General features: G+C 39.7%; 1 pseudogene; it reads left to right on the top strand.

Moving 5' to 3' along the window:
* The first annotated feature begins 129 nt into the window (after positions 1–129).
* LOC125257231 lies at positions 130–13426 on the top strand (annotated as a pseudogene).
* Positions 13427–24873: the final 11447 nt, after the last annotated feature.

Raw genomic sequence — 24873 nt, 5'->3', positions numbered from 1 at the left:
AGTGAATGAGGGTAAATAACGGTCGCCTTAAAAAACTCACGCTGGGGGGGTCAGACAGAATATTTGAAACTTACGTGCGAAAGGGTTAAATGATATTATATTATGATATGTTATATAGGCCTTGAAGAAATGCCTAAACACAGGTAAATACTTAAAAACATGAATTATATATTTCCCTACCCATCTAATAAATATTGCAATATAAATGGCTATAACATAGTGTTCAATATAAATAATATTGCACATTTCCACAAACCATGGTAATTTACAACAGTTCATTCAAGGTAAATGTTTGTAAGGGTGGCGATTTGGGGATTTAAAAGTCTTCTATCTTCATTCATGGCACAATGTTTTTCCTGTTTTCCTCATCAGTCTTGTTGGGAATGTTGGCTGTTTCATCCAATTTAAAACTAGTTTAATCATGCAGTGATTTGTAGTTTGTAACCGAGGGGTCTGTCGAATTGAAGCGCTAATCTCACTTGATGTAGATTCTAGCTAAACTAAACCATGTTTGCCTAATGGACTTTGCTGTTAAATAAGAAGTTTTGATTTTAATTTTTGGGCACTTTTTGTTTGTTTGTTTATAGAATAAATTTTAAAATTGTGCTGTTTTTTTTTTTGTTTTTTTTTAAATGTTTATCTCCTTCAACCCCCAGACTGTCCAATCAGAATAAGAGGATTATATATACAGTTTTAGAGTACTCTCCCCTCCTCGACTCCTGTAATATGAAGACAGATGACTGGGCCAGGATTGGAAAAGACATTGAGGTGCTTCCTTTTTAACATCTTTATGTTTGGCTTTGAGTTGCAGGGCTTTATACATATATTATTATACATATATTATTATTTCGCTGGGCTGAGAATGTGACTGATATGGTCGCACTGTCCAATACAAAGTTAGACATGACTGAAAACACTGATTTGTGAACAGAACTGAAGTGATTCTGTTTTTTGTTTTACAAAAAAAATTATATTTTTGTAAATTTGTAATTGTAGGTAATCTTCACATTTCTTCAAGGTAGATCAGTGAACAGGTCAACATTTTTTATTTTTTTTGGTATGTCAAAATCAGTACTGAGATTTTCAAAGATTTTTCCCTCATGTTCACAGAAACACTATGAGCATTTTGATGGTTTTGTCGTTCTGCACGGCACAGACACCATGGCTTACACCGCTTCTGCCTTATCCTTCATGTGTGAGAATCTGGGAAAGCCTGTCATCTTCACTGGCTCACAGGTAACACATTTTAAATAGACAATTTACTCACCTTTGTGTTGATTGTTGGGAGGAGTGTGGCCCAGATCAGTCTAGTGATTATCTGGTCCAAATCAGGATTGTGACCTTGAGTCCAATTAAGTGCACTTTAATGCAGTTGACTGATTTACAATTTATCTCATTTGAAATGATAACATTTCATCTGTTAAGATTTGGCATAGATTAATTTTAAAGAATCTTGGCAAAGATTAATTTAAAAAAAATACTACAGTTTAAAAACTTTAGTACACTCTAAAAAATGCTGGGTTAAAAACAACCCAAGTTGGGTTGAAGATGGACAAACCCAGCGATTGGGTTGTTTTGACCCAGCGGTTGGGTTAAATGTTTGCCCAACGTGCTGGGTAGTTTTATTTAACCCAAATATTGTTTAAAAATGACTGTACGGCTGGCTTAAAATTAACCCAAAATAGGTTGGAAATTAAAAATCAGACACATAATTACTAGAGGCAACAATAATAATCAAAAGATGAGCATTTATTAATAAGCAATTTAATAAATGTTTATTGTTTAAGTATTATTCAAATGTTTGTTTATTAAACATATTAATAAATATTAATTTACAACATATTATGGGTTCATTTTAAGCAAGAAATACAGTAATTTTTAAACAATTTTTGGGTTAAATAAAACTACCCAGCAGATTGGGCAAACATTTAACCCAACCGCTGGGTTTGTCCATTTTCAACCCAACTTGGGTTGTTTTTAACCCAGCATTTTTTAGAGTGTATGCAATAAATAAAGTCTGGATTGTAGTAAGTGAAGATGCTGAGATCTTAAGAGATCTGTTAGTGTTTATTGTTCTATTGGGATTTACAGGGTTTCAGTATCATCTGTTTTGTGGGTCACCATTATGCCAGTCCAGGATGGGCCAGTAAACATTGGTGTTATGCCGCTTGTTGCTTTATTTAAGAAGCAGAAACATATAGTTTCATGAATTCATGCATGTAGTTAACTGCAAGAGATTCTCATTTGACAGTGAACGTGTTTGTTAGTAATAATTCAGGAAATACCTGTAAAGTAACAGTGTTTTTAGCACTTAATATATTTAACTTTAATTTTACTGTTTTTGTTTGGCAGCCATAGCTGACAGTCATTGACCGTTTTATATGATATTTTTACAGTGTAGATAAGGCTCAGGTGTGGGGGAAAAGTGCTTTAAAAAAAGTGCTTTTTAAAAAAAAAAAAAAAAATTGCCATGTGGGCAGCAGACCAACGAACCAAGCAGTATCATAATTCATAACAGGAAATGTGTTATATATAAAGCAGCAGTGTCAGATTCTGTACACTAGTTATCATATTTGAAAGCCAAAGAGTGCCTCTTTATGAAGATAAAATGTTTTGCATACAGGGTAAGATTTGTGGAAGTGTAAATTGTCTTTCAACTGTAAGAAAAAATATTTTTTGTAAGTGTAAATTGTGTATTGTGAAACTGCAGCTTTAGGCTAACATAAAATAAATGTGATTTATTTTGAGTGGATTGCTGAACCAAGTTATGGGGTTTCTGGTTTACTTATAGATTTTAATCTGCGATGACATTACATAAAGGTTCATTATGTACAGGCAAAATGTACTGAACGATGAAGAATAAAACATTGCAGTCAAGTTGAAAATAATGTCCAATCGTCAGCACCGATAGCCTTGTGGGCAGAAAGTTCAGTTCCGGCTCATGGACCTTTCCCGATCCCGTCCCCCCTTTCTCTCTTCCACTTTGCTTCCTGTCTACTCCCTGTCCTATCATAATAAAAAGGCAAAATGGCAAAAATAAACGTTTGAAAATAAGTAGGCTAAATATATAAATAAAAAAGAAAATAATGTCCTGTTACCTGTGGCAGGTGTTTTCACGAGTTCACACTTACAACTGATCGAATAGAGTAAAATAAGCATGTTTGGTGCTATACGAGGGTAAGGGCTCCGAGCTCGGAATTTAGCCCAAACCCAGAATACTCCTCTGTATCCTGGGAATAGGAACCAGCCAAGAGTGAGGAATCGGGGTGGAGGAGGGATGTAGAAAATTGTTGAGGTAACTAGGTGAGTCGGCTGTGTATATTTATGCCTCCTCTCCAGCTGATTAAATAGACCATTTGAACATGCTCCTCCTGAACTTTGTTTAAAAAAACATAATTTGTCACATGATTTCTTTAATCTCTCGAGATGCAGACATGTTAAGAGGCTGACAATTAGCTGAACATATACTAGTTTAATTAGTGACGCCTACATTTTAAAACCTTTATTTGAATATGGCTACATGATACCTTGTTCTACAATATTTCTATAATTAAATCACTGAAAGAGACTCCTCCCCCATCAGCCAATCGCCATTCATTTACGCTGTTGCTGTGTAAATGAATGGCTGTTTACTTTTTTAGTTGAAAATGGTGTTGTGTAAGCAGCCCCTAACTCAACCAGGCCCCGCCCCTTTATTTTGAACATGTCTTGTCTGGGAATTAATTAAATGAGGGATATTGTGACGTGTTTGTTCTTGAAAGAAAAATCAAGGCTACAGTGTCAGGGAGTTCAGAAACAGTGACACTGATATAGAGAGTAACTCCCGCCAGAGGGACTTTGTGCTTTGTAACTTTTTTCATGCTCAAACAGCAACATTACACACTAAAGAAAGTTGAAAATGTAAAAAAAGCGTAATAGGACCCCTTTTAAAGTAACCTCCAATATTAACATTTAACTAGTTGTCATCAAAAAAGCATCAAACATGTTAACTTAACTATAAGCTTCACAACCATCTTGTATGTTGCAGGTGCCCATCTATGAGATGAGGAATGATGGGAGGGAGAACCTCTTGGGGGCACTGTTGATAGCAGGACAGTATGTCATCCCTGAGGTGAGTTTTTTTTTTTCTTTTTTCTCATATTCTCTATGAGTGTAGCCATTACATATACAGTATGTACAAGATACCGTCTAATATTTGTGGTTTTTAAAACTTGTGTTTTGGAGGATGTTAGGACTGCAGTTATAAAATAGTTGACAGAATTTCATTATCAATTACTTTAAGCATTTAAAACTACAACCCCAATTCCGGAAAAGTTGGGACCTTTTTTTTTATTTGAATAAAATGAAATCTAAAAGACTTTCAAATCACATGAGCCAATATTTTATTCACAATAGAACATAGATAACATAACAAATGTTTAAACTGAGAAATTTTTACACTTTTATCCACTAAATGAGCTCATTTCTAATTTGATGCCCGCTACAGCTCTCAAAAAAGTTGGCACGGGGCTATAACAAATGGCTGAAAAAGCAAGAAATTTTGAAAAGATTTAGCTGGTAGAACATCTAGCAACTAATTAAGTTAGTAAGATCAGGGGCCGTATTCACAAAACATCTTAAGGCTAAAAGTAGCTCCTAACTTGCCGATTTAGGAGAAACTCTTAAAAATAATGGGCGTGTCAGTCCTAATTTTAGGACTCCTAAATTTTTGCTCTAAGAGTATTTCACAAAGCATTTTAGCGCTAAAACTAGCTCCTAAATCTGTGAAACGTTAGGTAGTAGTCAAGAGGACTCCTAAATCACTAAGACCAAATCACAATCAGTCCTAATCCACCCAAAGACACTGAACACCATTGAGGGAATAGAGGATAGAGCCTTGGGTGCTGAACCTTTTCTTCATAAATGCAATACATTTTGATTTATAGATTTAAATCTACAATGAGACGCCAAAAATAAATCTTTAACAAATAAATATATATTGTCCGATTACCTGTGGCAATGGTTTTCATGAGTTCACATTTACAAATGATTGAATAGAGTAAAAAATAAGCGTATTTGGTGTGCTGTCCAAGGGTATTGAGGGCTCCGAGATGCAGACATCCAAGAGGCGGTCCACAATTCACTGTATATACTAGTTTAATTAGTGACAGTTAGCCTACATTTTAAAACCTTTATTTGAATATGGCAATATTTTTATTACAAATATTTATTTGAATAGGGCAACATTTGTATTTTAAAACCTTTATTTGAATATGGAAACATGACACCTCATTCTACAATATTTCTATGATTAAATCGCTGACTCCTCCCTCATCAGCCAATCACTGTGTGTTTACTCCATAGCAACGAGGTCAACCCCCGCCCTTCACTCTTAGCTTAAGACTTCAGTCTATTCCTTAGTAAAAGTTTGGTCTCAGCAGCTTTGTGAATAGGTTTTAAGAGAAAACTCTTAGCTAAGAACTTTTACTGCTATTTAGGAAAACTCTTAGTGGTAAGATAAAATGTTTTGTGAATACGGCCCCAGGTCTGTAACATGATTAGCTATAAAAGGGATGTCTTAGAGAGGCAGAGTCTCTCAGAAGTAAAGATGGGCAGAGGCTCTCCAATCTGTGAAAGAGTGTGTAAAAAGATTGTGGAATACTTTAAAAACAATGTTCCTCAACGTCAGATTGCAAAGGCTTTGCAAATCTCATTATCTACAGTGCATAACCTCATCAAAAGATTCAGAGAAACTGAAGAAATCTCTGTGTGTAAGGGACAAGGCCGAAGATCTTTATTGGATGCCTTTGGTCTTCGGGCCCTCAGACTGCATCACCCATCGGCATGATTGTGTCAATGACATTACTAAATGGGCACAGGAATACTTCCAGAAACCACTGTCAGTAAACACAATCCGCCGTGCCATCTGCAGATGCCAACTAAAGCTCTATCATGCAAAAAGGAAGCCATATGTGAACATGGTCCAGAAGCGCCGTTGTGTCCTGTGGGCCAAGCCTCATTTAAAATGGACTGTTTCAAAGTGGAAAAGTATTATATGGTCAGACGAGTCCAAATTTGACATTCTTGTTGGAAATCACGGACGCTGTGTCTTCCGGGCTTCCAGCGTGTTATCAGCATTCAGTTCAAAAGCCAGCATCTCTGATGGTATGGGGGTGCATAAGTGCATACGGTATGGGCAGCTTGCATGTTTTGGAAGGCACTATGAATGCTGAAAGGTATATACAGGTTTTAGAGCAACATATGCTCCCCTCCAGACCACGTCTGTTTCAGGGAAGGCCTTGTGTATTTCAGCAGGACAATGCAAAACCACATACTGCAGCTATTACAACAGCATGGCTTCGTCGTAGAAGAGTCCAGGTGGCCTGCAGTCCAGATCTTTCACCTATAGAAAACATTTGATGCATCATTAAAGGAAAGATGACCATGAACTCTTCAGCAGCTGGAAACCTATGTCAGGCAAGAATGGGACCAAATTCCAACACCAAAACACCAGAAACTCATAACCTTCGATGCCCAGACGTCTTCAAACTGTTTTGAAAAGAAGAAGAGATGCTACACCATGGTAAACATGCCCCCATGCCAACTATTTTGAGACCTGTAGCAGGCATCAAATTTGAAATGAGGTCATTTTGTGCATAAAATTGTAAAATTGTCTCTGTTTAAACATTTGTTATGTATGTTATCTATGTTCTATTATGAATAAAATATTGGTTCATGTGATTTGAAAGTCTTTTAATTTTAATTTTATTCGAATTTAAAAAACGTCCCAACTTTTCCAGAATTGGGCTTGTATTTAGCATTTAATTAATTTAATTTTAAAATATGGTAGATAGTTTTTAATAAAGTACAGGAAATAATATATGATTATATGTGGTTTTAAGTGTCCTTTGAGATGATTATATGTTTTGCAGTTTATTTTGTTTTGCAGCACAATAAAGATTTTTTATTATAAATGTATTGGTAATTATTTTATAATGATTATTATTGTTATAAAACAGTTTAAATTGAGTAATGAACAAGAAAAAAGCCCTTTGTGTCTTTCTTCACAGGTTTGCCTGTATTTTCATCATAAGCTGTTCAGGGGCAATCGTGTCACCAAAGTGGACCCTGGAAGCTTTAACGCGTTTATCTCTCCAAACCTGCCGCCATTAGCGCAATGCAATGTCGACATCAAAAGTGGGTCTATTTATAGAATAGTTTTCATTTAAAAAAATCATGTTTTATTTTATTTTTTTAATCTTTTACTTTTTTTCTGCCATAGAAATTCATTATGTATTGGTTGCTTTAAAAAAAAATGCAATTACAATAATTTGGGACTGAGGCTCTTAAAGGATTAGTTCACCCCATCTGCCCAGGTCTAAGGGTCTTATCTAGCAAAACATTGTCATTTTCTAAAAAAAAATATATATATATATATATATATATATGAAGAGTTTGGTTCCAAAACGCAATAACTCCATTTTGATTATTTTGAGTAAAAAGGTGTTTTCTTTACCAAGAAAGTGGCAAAATGAAAACCCCTATTTTCTGTTTCAAACTTTCACATAGCATCTTTTGGATATAAAAACATTAAAAATTCAAATCTACATTTTGATTCTAAAAAGTTTATTATAAAAACGTATTATTTTTTCCCCAAAAATGCAATAAATCCATGACACTTTTTTTTTCAAAATGCAGTTAATTTGTCAATATAAAAGTTAGTTTTCAAATTGAAAATACACAACAAAGTAAGTTGATTCACATATATGACAGATCCACTAAACTTTGCCAATATTTATCTTATATTCAGGCATTTTACTAAAAATACATTCAACCGTCGCTCCCAAAATGGTCATCTTGTTAATGTTATGAATTATTTGTCATTACCAATTAAAGAGTATCTGGCGCCACCGCACGGTTAAATAAACACACTTTTTCCGAGTACATTGGTATTAAGAACGGCTTTTAAAAAAGCCTTTAATGTTTACAGTGCGTGGAATGGTGCGCTGTGATTGGTTGAGAGCGGATATATTGCGTTCTGCAGAAAAAGGAGACTGGCGTTTGTCGCATTTTGGGAAGAAAGGGAGAAAACATGACAGAATAACACGACCGATATCGCATTTTGCGCAAAATTAATAAATGACTTTTCAATACCGACCAGATACAATACTGATTTTGGCGGAAACTCAATTTTTTGAAAATGGCGTTTATCGCGTTTTGGAACCAAACTCTTCATATATAAATGCAAATGCTCGTCTGGCAACCTGTTGGTCCCTGTTGAAGTCCACTATATGGAGAAAAAATCCTGGAATGTTTACCTTCTTTTTGACTGAAGAAAGACATGAACATTCTTGGATGACATGGGGGTGAGTAAATTATCAGGAAATTTTAATTCTAAAGTGAACTAAACCTTTAAGCTTCAAAAAGGATGCAATAACATTATCGAAGTATTGTAAAAGTGGTCCATGTGATTTCTGTTTGTTGCTTACATGAATGTGTCTTCCATATAACTGTTTTATGATTTCAGAAGATTTAGAAAAGATTGTAAGTCATATAGGCTACTTTATGATAGTTTATGGTGCTTCTGAATCTTGTGAAAGCCTGATTGCAATGTTGAGTAGATGTAATCCATATACTAATCTATATCCATTACCAACTTCATAAAGTCACCATTGGTAGTTGACAAGTTATTCATTACATTTTTATGAATGTATAATTTAGTTTACTTTATTTTACATTTTAGTTAACTTTTTAGTACTTTTGTTTTGTGTTTTTGTCATTTTTATTGTTTTTTCCTTTTTTAATATTGATTAAGTTTTTAATAAATTTGATTTCAATTTTCAATTATTTGCTGTTTAATAATCCTGTGGTGAGAAGAATGAATTACAAAGTACAAATATTAGTCTTGTGTAGATTCAAAATTAATATTAGTTTATAAAAACTGCACATGTAATAACTATGCACAAATTATTAACAAAAGTTACTTTTTTGATAGTATATTATGTCACATTGCAACTCCCATTTTTAGTGATGATGCAGTGTTATTTATTTTATTCAGACGTGTTGTTTTGAGTATGTTTTATTTCTTACTCTTTAGTTAAACTGGGATATTGTGTGGCGAGCCAATACAACTGCCACATTCCGTGTCAACACACAAATTGAACCCTAATGTGGGTCTCCTGCGACTCTTCCCAGGAATCACTGCTGAGAAAGTAAGGCCATGTGGCAGACATGTTCACAAAACCCTAAATGCCAAGGCCAAGTCAGGTCTCAAGTCTTTGCTCTATTTTTAGCAACAGACTATTTTAGTTAGTTATTGTAATTAATAGTGTTTTGAAATATCAAAACTGATTTCTACTTTAATGTCTAATAAAGCACACATAGAATTACTTACATCATTAATTAAATTTTTATTCACAATAAAAAATAACTATTACTTTCAACACAAAATACTATTTGGAATTCAGGGACAACAGTCACCACGAGAAAAAAGTGCTGTGTATTTTGAGCTATTTGAGTTGCCGTAGTTTGCTGTTATAAGGACCACCCGTCAGCCCAACAGTGGAATCCGACGGCCTGGGCAAAGGTGTAATGCTTGTATGTCTTTTCAACGCCCCTGTGAAGTTCACTCAATTTTTAGAATGTAGTTTCAATTGTACTTTGAACTGCTTGTTTAATCTGACTCCAATTTCAAATGATTATTACTCTTAGATCGTGTTTCTAATTAAGGAACTGATCATTGGTTATGTATTAATTTAGATACTTGATAATTCTTGGTATCCCGTACTTTCAATTATTCATTCATTACAGATCCGATATTGCACAGGAAGTTACATTGGCCGTATGTACTTCTACGATAACAAATGCATCAGTTTCTGATTCTTAGTCAGAGGGTGCAGAGTTTACTAATGCATTTGAGTTGAACCGCCACATGCTTGTTCATACAAAAACACAGTTTTCTTAGTCACGATACTGCAACTTGCTCAGTCTCACATGATGTGCAGCATGCTCCTTTTATTGAGCCTTTAGTTTGACCTATCCTGACTCAGATTTGCGGAAATATGGACTCCAATAATCTACCTTACCTTAAGGTGTGCATTTAGCCCCATTGTGAAGGTACTCTACATACTGTTGTATTTCAAGGTGAATTTACACTCGCTTAGAAAAGATAAGTATTATAGTGATATGCAGCTATTTTAAAATTGTAAAATACTTAGTTTGTTTAACATTGCAAGAGTTTTATTTGCATATTTATCTTCTACGAATTGTCATTTTAACGATATACGAGCTGACATTCGCTATTGAGTGTCACTGACTTTGCAAAAGATGAACAAAAACATGACTTGAGAGTCCAAATCTATTCACAAATCTGTTTTGCATCTAATAAATAAGTTTTTATTAGTAAGAATTTGATTGTAATGCTCTGTAACAGGAATTGTTACTAGTAAGAACTGATTTATAGAGCTCTCTAATACAATTGCAGATCTCTCTAATTGAATTATGGAGCTCTCTAATTGAATATTTACTAGTAAAATGCAATTACGATGAGTAACGCTGGGAACAATTTAAACTAAAACGGCTTGCCATACACTGTGTGTCTCTCATTGAAAATGAATTATGATGACTTGCGCTTTCCGTGCATCCTAGGGGAAACTACTGCCTTTATGTCGATGAGGTTCTACTGGCCCCATTTATGAGTGGAATTCTCCTAATTTTCCCGATGCTTCTGTATGTTGTTCATTTATATAAAAGCACCTTTCCAATGGCTGAACAATATGTGTGCGTTCAGATGCGTCACGCACAATATAATAATGCTGGCACATATTGACAGAGAATGAATGAATTAAGAATGAATAGTAAAATGTTGTGTTTCATGCTGTCATGTGGGATAGTAAAGAGAGAACATAATCGGAAATGCTGTACCAAAATGACTTATGTTTTTTACGTCTTTGTCTTCAAGTCCAACTCAAGTCTGGGGTCAGTTGTTCACAAGTCCAAGTCAAGTCGCAAGTCTTTCTTTTTTTTTTTTTTTTTTTGCGACTTAGACTTGAGTTTCCATCTCTGCTGTGTGGTAATGTCTGTCTTTATTTGCACACTTATTTTTTGCCAAACCTCTTCATTCAGTGCATAAACATGTTCATTATTTTTTTTGCAATTTTAAGTAAATAATGACAGAAGTTTCATTTTTGGCTGAACTTTTAGAATGTTTAAATGTTTAGATGTTTAAATGAGATCCATTTTCTCATCAGGTCAAGGCCTTCTTGCAGTCTATGGATGGGGTCGTATTGGAGACCTACGGCAGCGGTAACGCCCCTGACAATGACGACGAGCTTAGGGATGAGATTCGTAAAGCGACGAAGAGAGGACTCATCATGATCAACTGCACCCAGTGCCTCCGGGGCACGGTCACAACCTCATACGCCACTGGCCAGGTATGGGAGTTTGATTAAAGGCACAATATGTACGATTTTTGGATTAAAATATCCAAAAAACACTAGAACAATGTTACATATTTTATATACATGTGTACTTGAATTATCCCAAATATTTCCAACAATGTTCAAATCCAAAGAAAATCAGCAGTTTTAACCAGTGTAACGGTCTGTGTCACTGAGTCGCCTGTCAACGACATCATATCCGTGTTACCGTCGATTTCCAGTTTTAATTTCATAGAAATCCACTTGTGACTGGTGAGCAACTGTTTGGATACTTTTCAATTGACAGAAAGCCACTCATTGTTATATAGCTCAACACAGTTAGTCTTATTGTTTGAATCTCTTGTTTTCTTGATTTACCTCAAGTATAACATGTTTGTACCACGCCTCTGAGACAATGTTGTTTTGTCAAGTGGCTAACATAGCCACAGTAACAGTGATACAGCATTTTCCTCAAAAATTATTCGTAAAATTAATGTATTTTAGTATGATTGTTTTGACCAAGTAAAAGATCGGTTGTGGAGGTGAAGACAACAAATCCCATGATTCCACGGTCCTTCACTGCCTCATCAAGCTACGCCTTTGTTTTTAATAAGTGACCTCTAGTGGCGAAAATGACACATTGTGCCTTTAAAAGCCTTATGTAGGGGCTTTCCAGCAGTGTGTAATTTAATATTCCCTCTCAGGCTCTGAGTGATGCCGGTTTGGTCGCTGGGTTTGATATGACCACAGAAGCCGCTCTTTCAAAACTCTCCTATGTGCTGGGAAAACAAGACCTCAGTACAGAAAAGAAGAAGGAGGTATGGAAAATGTCTCTTAAAAAATACATTTAAACCACATTTGGGTCAATAACATACACATTACCTGTTACGATCACCAGCTGGAGTGCCCTTGAGGGCCACCAGGGGGCATTCCACTCCATCACAGACTGTTACCATCCCATCTATATTCTCCAGCATCCTTTGCCCCGTATCAGCACTGATTGTCTGCAACTGTTTCTCATTAGTTTCTTAGCCTTGTCTATAAAAAGCCTGGTTCATGCACTTACTCTTCGCAAAGCATTGTAAGTTTTATGTTACACTGCAACTCTAAGCCCTGGAATCCTGGTTTCCCATTGTCTTGGTTTTGATCTAATTTCTGTTTGCCTTGATTTTGCCTGTGTTTTCTGGATTCCCTGTCAACCTGGTGTCTATTTGGATTGTTTACCCTGTGTATGAGCTCTCGCATGTTTACTGTTTACTGGATTTCATAACTGTTGCTTGTTGTTGATATTTGAAAACCTGATAATAATTATTCATTTTAAATAAAACCTGTTATTTGTTCGTAAGATGATGAGACGTGATCTGCGTGGTGAGATGACCGCTGACCTGGACGGAGCAAAGCTTTCTCTCCGCGACAGTCGCTTTATTCAGGTCTTGGCCAAGTCCCTCAATGTTAGCTGTAACGAGGTAATGTAACATGCACTTTTCTGTTTCTAACTTTGTTTTGCACTTTAAACAAACAGGGGTGTGCGATAAATGAACAAAGAAATAAAAATAAATAAATGAAATCCCAGTTTTTCTTATTCATTGAATAAATGTAAGAATTTGAGATAAAACATCATGCATACATCTAATAAAAGTCCATTTAAAATAAATTTAAATGTAAAAGTTAATTTTTGTCACTGCTGTGAATTTACCACTGCACAGAATATGAAGAATATTTTTGGTTAGTCAGCTGTCCATGACAGTCCTAACCAGCCAAGTTACAAAAGCACTCAGCTAAATATCGTCCAATTACTGTTTTCAGCAAAATCCCCCATTCACAAATCCTCCCCTGTGGCCTCATGGGATAGTAAAGTGTCCATCGAATGTGCACTTCAGAATCTCTTTTAAGTAGTTGGCCATGATGGTCGCCATTTTTCCAACTACTATGTATTTGGATATACAGTACTTCTCTTGGCTTACTGTTTTCACATACTATAGTAGGGAAGTATTTGATTTCAGATGCAGTGACCTGTTCTTATAAAGGGGTCATTGAATCATTCACTCATTCAAAATCACTGAATCATTTTGTAATGAAACTGCTGTGTTTTGTACAGTGTACATAAGGAGCTTTCACACCGGAGGAAGGTTTTCATAGTTATAACTTTTGGAAGTACCGGCTTTTCTTCGCACTGCAGGAATGATTTTAATTACAGGAACTCCTTTTGGGGGGACTAAATTAGCTCCTACTTCAGAGTAAGATCAAACCCAGCACTATAGGAACTACCAGTGACGTAAGTGTATGCTGATTGGCTGAACGCATACCATACTGTACATACTTACTCCACAGGTTACATATACTTTTACTCCCTAACACACAGAAAGCTAATTTTAACGGCATTTATCTGCAGCATCGTGTTCTTCTCTCAGTTTTGGTGATATGTAGCATTGAAAGTTGTTGTAGGAGATTTTGTCTCTTAGCCCTCCTTTTTGCTCTTTTAGTCACATAACTTATATGTACGTCTACATAATAAAATGGCTCTAGGGGAAAATTCAGTTCAGGGATCACCTTGGTGGCTAGTTCCTATAACGGAGTTCCTATAACTACCTGGTGCGAAACTACCAGTATGCTGGTGATTGAGTGCGTGGGTAAGGGAGTGAGGTGGAACCTGACGTGTCTGTGACAGTACCCCCCCTCCCACGGCCCGCTCCTGAGGGCCGCGGACCCCGACGTCGTGGTGGTCTTCCTCTAGGGCGTGGGGCAGGTCTGTCTGGGTGGTTGGCGTGGAAGGTCTGTAACAGGATAGGATCAAGGATATCATTCTTGGGAACCCATGAGCGTTCTTCGGGGCCATAGCCTTCCCAGTCGACGAGGTATTCTAGCTGACCACCACGGCGCCGGGAATCCAGGATTTCATGAACCACGTAAGCTGTGCCGTCCTCCAGGATGAGTGGAAGGGGGGGCTCGGCGGCTGCCACGTCAGGTTCTGTGGAGGGAACAACAGAAGGGTGGTGAGGCTTAAGCAGTGATACGTGGAATGTAGGATGGATTCTACTGTACTGTGCTGGGAGTTGGAGACGGTAGGTGACGGGGTTGATCTGCCGGATGATGGTGAACGGGCCAATGAAGCGGGGACTCAGCTTCTTGCAGGGCAGACGCATCCTGATGTCCCTGGTGGACAGCCAGACCTTCTGCCCCGGTTGGTAGACAGGAGCTTCGGAGCGCCGAAGGTCGGCTGTCGTCTTGCGTCTGCGCAGGGCTCTCTGCAGTTGGTGATGAGCTGAGTCCCAAACCCTCTCGCTCTCCCGGAACCAGTAGTCGACTGCGGGGACGTTGGAAGGTTCCCCATCCCAGGGGAACAGCGGGGGTTGGTAGCCGAGTACGCACTGGAAGGTTGTCAGTCCAGTTGTGGCTTGGCGGAGGGAGTTCTGTGCGTACTCGGCCCAACCCAGGTACTGGTTCCAGGAGTTCTGGTGGCCGTGACAGAAGGTACGCAGGAAGCGGCCAATCTCCTGCATCTTGCGTTCCGTCTGCCCGTTCGACTGAGGATGGTATCCAGATGACAGGCTGACGGTCACACCCAGGAGGGAGAAGAAGGCTTTCCAGACGTGGGAGACGAACTGTGGTCCTCTGTCGGAGACTATATCTTCAGGTATTCCATAATGACGAAAAACATGATTAAACATCAACTCAGCAGTGGCCATGGCGGTAGGTAGACCCTCCAGGGGTATCAGGCGGCAGGACTTTGAGAAGCGGTCTACCACCACCAGGATGCACGTGTGACCGTCAGACTCAGGGAGATCTGTGACGAAGTCCACTCCCAGGTGTGACCAGGGTCTCTCAGGAACGGGCAGAGGTAGGAGCTTGCCGGTGGGAAGATGGCGAGGGCTCTTGGAGATGGCGCACTCCCTGCAGCCCTGCACGTACCTTCTGACATCGTTGGCCATGTTGGGCCATCAGAAGCGTTGTTTGAGCAACGAGAGGGTCTCATTGACCCCCGGGTGACCAGTGCCAAGTGAAGAGTGGGTATTGTGCAGGAGTGGAGTGCGACGTGCCCGTGTGACGTATTGCAAGCCTTGGGAGCAACCCGGCGGAGTGCGTGTGGAGGCATTGGAGGAGGGAATGGTTTCTTCGGACCACTGGATGGGGTTCACGAAGATGGACTCCGGCAGGATAGTTTCTGGATCTTCAGGCTTTTCCTCAGGGGAATGGAGGCGAGAAAGGGCGTCAGCTTTAGTGTTCTTTGAACCAGGACGGTAAGAGATGGAGAAATTGAACCTTGAGAAAAACATGGCCCAGCGAGCTTGGCGAGGGTTGAGTCTTTTGGCAGCCTTCAGATATTCAAGGTTCTTATGATCAGTGAGAACTTGGAATGGGTGAGCAGCCCCCTCCAACCAATGCCTCCACTCCTCAAGGGCAAGCTTGACGGCCAGGAGTTCACGGTCACCGATGTCGTAATTGACCTCCGCCGGGTTGAGCTTGCGGGAGAAGAAGGCGCATGGATGGAGTCTACTTGGTGTCCCCTGCTGCTGCGATAGGACCGCTCCCACTCCGGTGGTGGAGGCGTCCACTTCCACGATGAATGGTAGATCCGGGTTAGGGTGGACGAGGAGGGGAGCGGTGGTGAAGGCTCTTTTGAGGGTCTCGAAGGCGTTGGTGGCTTGTAGGGACCAGGACAGAGACTTGGGCTGATTACGGAGTAGGTTGGTGAGTGGACTGACGATAGTACTGTAGTTCTTGATAAAACGGCGGTAGAAGTTGGAGAAACCTAGGAAGCGTTGGAGTTCTTTGATTGTGGATGGAGTGGGCCAGGACTGGATGGCGGAGACCTTCCCCTCGTCCATCCGGATGCCACTGTGATCTATCATGTACCCCAGGAATTGGACGGAGGGCTGGTGAAAGGAGCACTTTTCAGCTTTGAGGAAGAGTTGGAATTGCCGTAAGCGTTGGAGGACCTCCGCAACGTGGTGGCGATGTTCGGCCAAGCTCCGGGAGTAGATGAGGATGTCGTCAATATACACCAAAACGAACTTGTGGAGAAACTCCCGGAGCACCTCGTGTATGAAATCCTGGAATACGGAGGGGGCGTTGACCAGGCCATACGGCATGACGAGATACTCGTAGTGTCCGGTGGGCGTGACAAAGGCGGTCTTCCACTCGTCCCCCTCGCGTATCCGGATGAGGTTGTACGCGCTGCGGAGGTCCAGCTTGGTGAACACAGTGGCACCACGGAGATGTTCCAGGGCCGTGGGACGAGGGGAAGCGGGTAGCGGAATTTTACTGTGATTTTGTTGAGAGCACGGTAATCAATGCAGGGCCTCAAGCCTCCGTCCTTCTTCGCCACAAAAAAGAAGCTTGAAGCAGCAGGGGAAGTAGACGGGCGGATGTAACCTTGGTTGAGGGCCTCTTTGATGTATTCCTCCATGGCCTTCTCCTCCGGTATAGACAGGGGGTAAATGCGTCCCCTGGGCACTGGTTCACCCGGTAGCAGATCGATGGCACAGTCCCATGGCCGATGTGGAGGAAGCTTGGAGGCGCGTTGCGGGCAGAAAACGTCACTGAAGGGGGCGTAGTCCGGGGAACATCCACGGAGCGTTGCTCGACAGGGCTTTCGATAGAGGTGGCATTCATGGAGAGAGATTTGAAGAGTGGAGACTTTGGAACAGGAAGCGCTGGGAAGCAATCAGGAAAGCAGTGGTCGCCCCACTTCAGGACTTCGCCCGTGCGCCAAGAGATGGTGGGATTGTGTTGTTCAAGCCATGGGCGCCCTAGAACCACGTCAGCGGTGGATTCCTCCAGAACCAGCAGATGTATCTTTTCAGAGTGAAGAATGCCCACGCAGAGTTGAAGTGGTCCCACACAATGCCGGATGTTCTTACAGCTCAGGGGTTTGCCCGTGATGGAGTGGATTTGATAGTTAACCGGAGACGGGGAGATCTTGAGTTTGAGTTGTCGACAGAGGGCGCCTGAGATGAAATTTCCTGCTGACCCTGAGTCGAGGAGCGCCACCACTGGAACAGAGGTATTTGCAGCAGTAAGGATTACAATAGTCGTGAGTGGTTTCATTTTCTGAATGGAGGGGAAAATAGCACTCACCACGGGCCGAGGAGGACGGGTTGGGCATGTGGAGATGACATGCCCCGGAGATCCACAATATAGGCATAAGTTCAGGGTCAGCCTTCTCTGTCTTTCACTTGAAGTGAGGCGTGAATGGTCAATTTGCATGGGTTCGGTGGCTGGTTCTGGGGAGCTGACGGGTTCTGACCGGCGGAGGAGGTTGGTGGTAGATGACTGGCCCTGGTGCTCGAGGAGACACGACTGCATACGAGAACCCACGCGGATGGCGAGTTGGATGAAGCGTTCGAGTCCCATTGAGTCCTCGTATGCAGCGAGATGCAGCCACACGTTGGGTTCCAATCCCTGACGGAAAGTGGTGATGAGGGCTTGTTCATTCCATCCGCTGGTGGCGGCTAGCGTTCGGAACTGCAAGGCATATTCATTAACTGAGAGATTTCTTTGCTTTAGATTATAGAGTTTCTCACCAGTGGAAGAATCCGTCAGAGGTTTCCCGAAGACCTCACGGAAGTGAGAGACGAACGCCGAATATGACTGGACAACAGGGCCTTTCTGGGTCCACAGGGAATCTGCCCATTGCAGGGCCTTACCTTGCAGTTGCGAAATGATGAACGCTATTTTAGCCGTGTCAGTGGTGTAGAGGTGCGGCTGCATCTCCAGGACCAGTTCGCATTGGAGAAGGAATCCGCTGCATTCCTCCGCCGATCCAGAGTAGGGCGCCGGTTTGGCCATGGGACTGGCGGTGAATGATGGTGAAGGAGCGGTGATGGAGGGTGCGGAAGTTGCAGCGTTGGAGGGGGATGATGACGATGGTTGTGGTGTGAGTGCTCGGCGCAGTGCGTCCACGAGCTCTTGAAACGGGTCGTTGGTGCTCATGCTGTGAAGTTGTTATGGTCCGGTCTTCTGTTACAACAGAGACCCGGAGGCAGAGGTATAAACAATCCAGGTGAGTTTATTGACAATTAAGCAGAGCACTGGGTTATGGTAAGCAGATAAAGAGTTCTTGAGAGATGAAGGGAATATAATACTGTCCTGATTTTGTCTTGCAGATGCAGGTGAAGAGATGAGATGGTTGAAGCTGGCGGAGACACTCACACACACAGGCAGGTAAGCACACAAGGAGAACGGGAGACGAAGGAGATGGAGGAGACGACTGGAGCAGGTAAGTATGGCGTTTGGAGTCCTTAAGGTAAGCATACATGTGTAGTAGTGCAAACGAGACCGGACAGTGAGTGTGTGTGAGTGTGGTGGCTTTATACTGGTGCTGATTGCGGTGCTGATGAGTTACAGGTGGCGGTGATCAGTATGCTGGTGATTGAGTGCGTGGGTAAGGGAGTGAGGTGGAACCTGACGTGTCTGTGACAGGTGGAGTATCTGCTAAATCAAGGGGCCGATGTGGATGCCATAGATCGCTTTGGTCATACACCACTTCACAATGCTGAACACTTCAGGTAGTACTGGTTTAAGTGTCCAAATGCTTTTTGAGTCCACAAAAGGTAATTGGCATAATTTCAAAGTTTTGACTCAACTATTTGCTGCATAATTTAAACAGACAGTCTTTAAGGCGATCTAGACCACTGGTTTTAAACTTTGGCTTGCAAACCATCAATGAGTCACAGCAAGTCTGTTCTGGTGCAACTCGCCACATAATCATTCATAGTTAGCATTGCATTTACTCACCCTCATTTCAAAACAACAGCTTTTCCCCAATTCAGAATCACAACTAATTATAAATAATAATTGACGATCTTTACAAGAGAACTGAATCAACATTAAACACTGAACTGATAAGTGTAATAATCAAACATATTGTTTAAAAAAAATCCACTTGTTCTATCCTTCGTGGCAGAGTGAAAGAAGGACGCATTAGTAGGCCACATTCAAAGGAGCCTTCATATTGAGATAGCCTTCGTCACGCTGTTGACGCATTTGGCCTTCGAAAGATGCAGCCTCTGAATTGGGACACAACGCTAATATGGCCTTCTTTCTTCCATAAAACCCAAAAGGTGACTTGTAAGGTGAAGTCAATTAAATACATGTGACTCTATATGTCATTTTTCTTTGTCTGTAGGCATGAGGACGTTGTTGAATTGCTAAAGAGGAATCAAGGTCATTTTTCCCAGGAGGACATGGATGATGCTTGAAGCAGGTCTCATTTGCATACACACATATACAGAATACAGAAAAAATTATTTGATGCCTTCAGCAACATTTTATTCTTATAACTGTATGAATACAAGAGATTATTTGATGCATTCAGTGTTGCATTGGCTATAAAGAAGATGTTTCCTGTAAACCAGGAGTGTCCAAACTTTGTCCTGGAGGGCCACTGTCCTGCAGAGTTTAGCTCCAACTTTCCTCAACACACCTGCCTGAAAGTTTCTAGAATGCCAAGTGAGATCTTAGCTGTGTTTTACCCTCATCACTATTCCCTACATTACTCCACTAATATATAATGTATTTGAAGAAGAGAAAGAAAACGAGCCAGCGAAGGGAAGGGAGACGTGGCAATTCATCCGGCTAGACCCTCACAGTGAATTATGAGTACATCAGTTGTACACTCCTTATTGCGGTGCATTGTGGGATTGAAGGTGTGCACTCGATAACATCCACTGTGGTTTCGGAGACCACTACAAACAGCTGTCCCCTCAAATAGTGTCTTATTTAAGAGTATAGGGGACAATTTCAGTCACAGCCCTTGATTAGATGGTTTAGGTGTGTTTGTGTTTGAGCTTTGCCCTCCAGGAGCAGGATTGGACACCCCTACTATACATTTTTATTAATGGGCTTTTCTCACATTTTGCCACTAGACATGCGGAGGATGAGTTCTTACAGGCATCTCAGTACCAAACTCCGGTAGGTAACAAACTCTAATATTTTATATATATATATATATATATATATATATATATATATATATATATATATATACACTATATTGCCAAAAGTATTGGGTCACCCCTCCAAATCATTGAATTCAGGTGTTCCAGTCACTTTCATGGCCACAGGTGTATAAATCAAGCACTAGGCATGTAGCTTCTACAAACATTAGTGAAAGAATGGGTCGCTCTCAGGAGCTCAGTGAATTCACCAGTGCAAGTCCATTTGTGAAATTTCCTCACTACTAAATATTCCACGGTCAACTGTTAGTGTTATTATAACAAAGTGGAAGCAATTGGGAACAACAGCAGCAACTCAGCCACAAAATGTTAGGCCATGAAAAATCACAGAGCGGGGTCAGCGCATGCTGAGGCTCACAGTGGGCAGACGTCACCATCTTTCTGCAGAGTCAATAGCTACAGATCTTTGTGTGTCCTTCAGATTAGCTCAAGAACAGTGTGTAGAGAGTTTCATGGAATGGGTTTCCATGGCCGAGCAGCTGATCCAAGCCTTACATCCCCAAATTCAAGAATTTTCAAGAGAATACATTATGATATACACATTGGAAATGAAAGATAAGTAGTGTGCTGTTAACTGACCTGGCTAAGTATAGCCTAGATTTTATGATGTAATCAGTCACCATGGATTCCAAAAGAAAAAGTGTGGAAAGCGCGGCCGCACCGCATTCTCCTCCTTTTTCACAAGCGCTTGTGCTCACGTCTGTCATTGCTATGCAACCATGACCTGCTTTCCACGATGACGAGGAAGGGGTGCCCCCACCCCGTGACTATCCGCCATTTGTCCAACAAACAAACCAGGTGTAGTAGAATAAATTCAGCGATTAACTTGAAAAATGGTGAAAAGGTTCTTGAATGGGACTTGCAATGCAGACAGCAGGTACTCAAAAAGATATACATGAGACCAAAGACATGGGCGCAGAAACCACTTTATTAGTTTTATTTACTTTACTATATTAATATTTTATTACTGAATGTGACGTTCACGGCCGTCCTTAGTGGGTTAAAAGGTGGTGACAATTATAGGGGCCCTCATTGCCCGGGGCCCACACTAAAGCCAGTAGTTATGCTTAGGGTGACCAAACATCCTGTTTTCCCAGGACATGTCCTGTTTTCATGTCCTGTCCTGGCTGTCCTGGTTGTTTTTTATAAAGTGATGAAAATGTCCTGGTTGTCATTGGGCCATTAAATTGAGATTGAAATTTTCCGTTTCTGAGATTTTTGGTTTCCGAAGGCGGAGCATACATTAATATCAATGTAGTTTTGCAGACATGTTCGATTGCACATGCAACTGAGAATATTAGTTCACATTGTGTATCAAGACATTATTGGATTATTCTATAAATGTAACTATTCTCAGTGTCGTGGCGGACTTACGCCTAAACTACAGTTGTTTACTTCTAGGTAACAGTTTATAATGTTTTCATTAGTTTGCATGATTTGTGCAGTCGTCTGTAACTGAATAACAGATACTTTGTGTAACAGCAGAGCAACCTTCAGCTATCGTCTACTATGAGTTCAGCTTGTTGTGCTCTTCCTTTGTACCTTGACATGTAACAGCTGATCGGCCTATATACATTTCTTTATAACTTTCATGCTTATTTGTTAAGCAACAAAAAACTGCTGGGAAAGATCAGCTCTACAGCAAAATATAGATGGGCAAAGAAGGAGGATGAGGAAGAAAAACAGGATGAAGAGGAAAACGAGGATGAAGAAGAAAAGTATTAGAAAAATAAATAATAAATAACTAAAAAAATACCTCTGCTATATCAGCAATCCAAATTTAACAAAAATATCTCTCACAAACTTACAAAAAATATCTATATTTTTACAGAAAAGACATTATTTCTATCATTATTTAATTCGTTATTTTTGAAACTTGTCATAATAAAACATGTTGAGTAACCTCTGAGAAGTCTATCTGAATTTGTGTCTTTGGTTATGGATAGTATTTTGTAATATAACAATTGTCTATACATACAGAGGAGGCATAATTTAAATGTATTGAAATTATAAGGCATCTTTGAGTATCTCATTGCTGGGCCGAGTGTCCTGGTTTTTGGTAATCAAAATATGGTCACCCTAGTTATGCTCCTACTCTTATTAATCATTATAATATATTAATTTGTATGCCTGAGAATTCAATAAAAAACACAAAAACATGCAATTTAGTTATCAAATCATTTAAATGTTATTACATACACTTGAGATTGTGAAGTGAAATCTGAAAGGTAAATATTGATTATTGAATTTTTAATAATGAAAATGTGTTTGAAATGTTTGGAATTGAAATATTCACAGCTTAAATATACAACCATGTTAAATTTCATGGTTAATGCAAAGCATTTTTTTTCCAGTTAGTGAAATTCAACAAGCTTTTTTGTTTCAAAACCATTTGCATTCATTTCCTTCCATACACAATGTCATACTCTGCAAAGATTCTCAGTAGATCTTTTTCTTCAAGTCTTGCTTTCAGACCCTGAGAGAATTCTGGTGCTGAACTAGAAGACGTCTGAAGAGCCTCAAGCTTGTGCCAGACTGCAGCTTTGACTTTCCATCCACCAAAGATCCTCTGACTCCAGCTAATTCTCTCTCATCAAGACAACATCAGCAAAGATCAGCTGGAGCCTCAACAAACTGCATCAGGACAGTTTTACTCAAACGGGCGAGACATGTGAGTATCAAACTTAGTCTCATTATTTGATACATTAAGGCACACTATGTAAGTTTTCGCCGCAAGAGGTCGCATTTTCAAAACAATTACAAAGATGAAGCTTGATGACGCTAATCATGTTCACGGATGAGGTAATGAATTGGTTTTTGTATTACCTATACGTTTGATCACACTATTTTATGTCATCGTAATGAATTAGATGCAAGGAACATGAAATTTAATGCTATTAGTCTGTTACTGATATGTGACTATCTGTTAAATGATTTGGTTGGTTAATGCTGTGCAGTTTTAAGTGAAAAACAATCCTGTATTTAATTTCACTGCCATAGATGTGGTCACCAAAAAGCATTACTGAAGTACAAACAAAGTGCAAAATAACTGTATGTGTACAATAAATAATGTATATTTGCTTACCTGTCTATTAAAACATGTGAGAGCAGAGTCTCTGTCAAGTCCAAGTTTGTTCTCCTTCAGCTCGAAAACGCCACTCCAATATTGATCCTTGTTGTGGAATAATCTGCCTTTAGAAATCAGGTTAGCCCTTTCCCTGACTACTTTTAAGTGGGAAGAAGGAGGCGGGAACCGGCGAACATCTCCTAAACAAAGAACAAAACGAAAAACATAGGCTTATAATTAATCTTCTTCTATGGTTTTTGCCTTGTTTTTATGCTGTTAAGTGTCTATACCTTATTTTGTTTTTTGTTTTAAACTGTGTTTTAAAGTGTTGTTGATTCTCTCTTTTACTTCTTCCTTCTGAAGCTCTGCAGCACTTTGGTCAGTTGTGTGATTGTTTTATTAGTGCTGTATAAATAAACTGAACTTGAACTTACATATTGTGCCTTTAATCGTCCCTGCCCCTTTTAAACTAGGGTGTGTTAAAACTAAGAAACTGACGATTTCTCTAAGCTGTTGATCCGCTGAATTTCAAACAATGTTATAACTTCTTGCTTTCCTGTATTCAGCTTCAGCTCTCTCTTTCCCTTGGTTAAATGTTTAGTCTAGTTAATAAAGTCTTGTTCATGTCACACATGAAGTTGTCTGTGTTTTATGCTCATATACTGGAGTCATGCAGATCCTGACTACAAGCTCTGAGTAGTACTGTACAGTAAGAATGTTATTTCCCATAACCTAACATTAAATATTTCGTAGAATTAATAAACAATTAATACTGGGCGTTTGCTGGACGAACAGGTTAGTTGTATTAATTCTGTTATATCAAGTAATTCTATTAACTGATTGCAAGATTATTTAATCTTACATTTATTGTCCTGATTCGTGCCTCATTCTCAGTTTGTCTTTTTCACTCATTGAATGCATAGGCCTATGGGAAAGAGTCATGAACATGAAGCCAATCCGTTCACAAAACCTCCTCCCAGACTTACTTCAGTACAGGGCTTTTAAACATGTTCAGGGGGTGGTGTAACAATTGTCCAATGAGAATATGCTTTCATGATATAGAAATGTGGTACATAAAGAAAAACAAGTCTAAATATGGTCAACATCTGGTCCAGTGCCCCTGCCTGCCTTGGGCTCCAGTAAGGCCTAAAAAATAGGGACCTTTCTTGGCTGCTTTCCAAGAAACACACACACATACAGTACAGTCCAAAAGTTTGGAACCACTAAGATTTTTAATGTTTTTAAAAGAAGTTTCGTCTGCTCACCAAGGCTACATTTATTTAATTAAAAATACAGTAAAAAACAGTAATATTGTGAAATATTATTACAATTTAAAATAACTGTTTTCTATTTGAATATATTTGACAAAGTAATTTATTCCTGTGATCAAAGCTGAATTTTCAGCATCATTACATTCAGTCTTCAGTGTCACATGATCCTTCAGAAATCATTC

Source organism: Megalobrama amblycephala, linkage group LG21, assembly GCF_018812025.1.
Source record: "Megalobrama amblycephala isolate DHTTF-2021 linkage group LG21, ASM1881202v1, whole genome shotgun sequence".
In the NCBI taxonomy this organism is placed as follows: Eukaryota; Metazoa; Chordata; class Actinopteri; order Cypriniformes; family Xenocyprididae; genus Megalobrama; species Megalobrama amblycephala.
The sequence above is the reverse complement of the archived record's forward strand: the minus strand, read 5'-3'. Positions and strand labels throughout refer to the sequence as shown.